We start from the raw sequence: 3,793 nt of genomic DNA on the forward strand, positions 1-3,793 counted from the left end.
TTGAGAGGTTTAAAAACCTCTTTTTAGTTTCGTGATAAAATTATGGTGCGGACAATTAAGGTTGAGAAGTCCATCTCTTGTTACATCGGAAAATTAGGTAGAAGGTTGATGAGTCTCTTTGATTCAATTTTCAAACTATGGTGTTGACAGGTTAGATTGAAAAGTTTCTTTTTGTTGCGTCAAGAAATTAAGTAGAAAATATAGTGATTCTCTTTGTACTCAATTTCAATCTATCCTTTTTGTTTCTATTCAATTTCGATGTATATTTTTTTATTCAATTTGAATCTTTATTTTTTTTGTTTATCTTTTATTTTTTTTATCATTTGATACAGGGTTCAGGTATTAGATTAATTCTTATTAATCTATATTTGTTTTTCTTTTATCATAAAAAAAATAGTCCATCGCATCTTTTTTTTTAATTCTTGTGTTCTTATTTTTATTTGTGTTTTATTATTGTTTTATCATTATTGTTGATTTTATTATTTAAAAAAAATAAAAAAAAGCATATGGTGCAAAATAAAAAAAAATATACAAAAAGGAAAAGAAAAAAAATTATCTTTTTTGTAATTATTATTTTTTTCGTATACTATTTTTTCATCTACAAAATTCGAGGACGAATCTTTTTTGAAGATGAGGAGAATGATATGTGTTTCAAATATTCGTGATATGAAAAATTCAAGTGTTATTTAGAATATATTAGTTTATATTTTTAGAATGTTTTAATTTAATTTGATGTATTTTGATTTTGTTAATTTAATTACTAAATTAGCCTTATATTTGTGGGCTCAAAATTTTCTATATTTTAACCTAATAAAAGGTTATAAATACCTCATAAACTAGAGTAGTAATATAGAATGATTTAAAGATTTTGAAAATCTTTTTTGGTTTCGTGATAAAACCATAATATGGACAATTGAAGTTGAGAAGTCTCTCTTGTTGTATCAAGAAATTGGATAGAAGATTGAGGAGTCCGTTTAATTCAATTCCTAAACTATAGCATTGACAAGTTAGATTGAAGAGTTCTTTTCTTATTGTGTCAAGAAATTAAATAAAAAATAAAATAATTTCTTTTTTATTCAATTTTAACTTATTTTTTTATTTTAATTACAATTTATTTTTTTTATTCAATTTCAATTCTTACTTTATTTATCTTTTTATCATTTTGCATACACACGTTTTGTCTTTCTCCAACTGTGTCACCGTTGTGTGCGTATCGTTTCATCTTTTTCCAATTTTTGTTCAACATGTGAGTCTATCAAAGTCTATGAAAGGTTTTATAAGAGAAAGAAAGAGGAGTGAAATCAAGTAAAAATGTGTTTTGACTTTGGAATTCTAAAAAATTGGAATTGATTTGATTTCTAAATTAAATATATGTTTGGAATAAATAAAAATTAAGAATTGATTTGATTTGTCAATATCAGAATTTGGATCCTCTAAATTTTAAATTTTCACTTTAAAAAGTAAAGTATGATCTCTCACTTTTGAATGATTTTCCTCTCATATTTTTTCTTGGTCCTACCTATAAAATAAATGGTGAAAGATTACACTTTACTCTCTAAAGTGAAATTCAAACTTTAGAGAATCTAAATCCATCAATAATATAAATTTACAATTAAGTTATGAAATGATTTGGTATATTAATAATAAAAAAATTTCACATTTTTTTTTAACTCAAATTATTCTTATTCGCTTTTTTTATGTGCTTCTTATAACTTTCTCTAAGCAACAGTAATGACGAATTGAACTTGTTTAAGATTCGAATTTCTAATACTTATTTAAGTAGATTAGTGAGATAATTATTAGACCAACTCAAGTTAGATAAGTTAAATCAATTCTAATTTTTATAAATTTCAAACACATTACATTATATACATTATATTATATACATACGTGTATATATATATATTTGCCATGAACTGTGCTTTTTTTTTTTTAGTTTCTGTGTGGACTAAAGGTACATGTTGGGCGTATAAATTTATGAAAGTATAGGCTCTAGAGAGCCCAAAGGTAATGGACTAAAATCTTTCAATGGATTATGTTTTTTATACTGAAATAGCGTGGAGGCCCATACGATGCGTTGTTCAAGTGTGCTTGAGTAACCACACCCAAATGAATGGTGTCTCCGCATGAAGTTGGTGTGGATGCTGAACAAAAAGCTACATGTGATTATTAATAGAATATTAATCTATTAATTTCTCTCAAAATTTCCTCTATATGTTCTTATGCCGAGTTCGAAAGAATCATCTAATTCAACTTTCAAGGTGGCCACACATTCAGATTCGTAAATGAAAGGGGTTCAAGGGATCCCCTACTTATTACAAGTTTAACTTATCAAAGTAATCACAAAGAATTTAGTATATATAAACCATAACAGTACATGTTAAATTATTATTAGCAGGGAATAATACAATATTTCTGTTAAAAAATCTATTAAATAATAACAAAAATTAGTTTTTGTTTTGTCGATTTTTAGCAAATCGATGATGGTTTGATTCTAATAGTCTAGGAGCGAAACTTACTCTTCTTTTACAGGTACCAATTTTCTATAAGTGCATCAAAGCGCCTTGAATTAGACGAGTATCGAAATAAAAGTTGAATTAAAATTTGTAAAAGAACATAATGAATTAAAAATAAAGTTTTCGAAAAAGTAAATTGACTTGAATTGAAAAGATTGCATTAAAATTAAACAAAGTGATAAAATGCCTTCGAGTGAATCAAAGGACTTTCGACATAGAAATTAAAATATGCTAAAATGTAAATTTAACAAGAAAATTAAAGTTGCTTGAAAGATAAATTGAACATTGAAAGTAAAGTTTTTGCAGAAATTGTAAATTCAAAAGATAAAAACATGGAAGGAACCCTACAGAAAAGAGACTCGATTGCAGACTCAAAAATTCGCTGGGGATGTGAGTGTGCTTGAGTGTTTTCTGAAGTCAAATTCCAACCTTTATTCCCTAAAACTTTCTAGTATTTATAATCTATTTCTGTAACCAATCACTAATTACACAGTGTTGTTCGTATGCACACTCTCTGGTAATCGCTCCCGCTCTTTTGCTGATAAAACGTTACCCATCAATTCCTCACGTGGTGAAAGTCCTCAACTTCACCTATGTAACCGTTCGATTCACAATTTCGAGCAACTATTCAATTTTTCACTCGAATACCTATTTGACTAAGCCTGTTCGATTTGAACAAAGCATCCAAAAATCAAATCCGTGTCGAATAACTCTTGACTAATGCCTGCACGTGCTCCTTTTCAACATCCACCTCCACTTCGAATTAGCTCATCTTAATCGAAAATATTTTTTGACTAACAGTTTTGTAGAGATTTTATTTGTATTTTGTGGGATTTTAAATTCCTACAAACTATTAATAAGTTTGTTTTTAAATTTTTTTTTCACCAATGATAGTTATGTAGAGAAAAATCATTGATGAAAACGATGTCACAAGAAAAATAGTAATTACAATACGAATGTCTTTTAAAGAGAAAAAATAACATTGAATAAGAAATAAAAGAAGAGAATAATAATGTTGATGATATTAATATTAGTGATGATGACGATAAAGGAGATAAGGATGCTGATAAAGTATGGTTACATAATAAAAATAATAGAACTAAAAGTGATAAAAATGAGAATGAAAAAATCAAGTTGGGTTGGTCTAGTAATTATAGCTCAGTAGCCTGTTTAAACAAGTGTCGGAATTTCGAATCCTATCCTGTACATGCAGCAACCCATTGTATTAGTAATAGTGATAGTTGATTATATTATTAAAAAAAATTGTGAAATTTAAA

This window comes from Arachis ipaensis, chromosome B03, assembly GCF_000816755.2.
Source record: "Arachis ipaensis cultivar K30076 chromosome B03, Araip1.1, whole genome shotgun sequence".
Taxonomy (NCBI): Eukaryota; Viridiplantae; Streptophyta; class Magnoliopsida; order Fabales; family Fabaceae; genus Arachis; species Arachis ipaensis.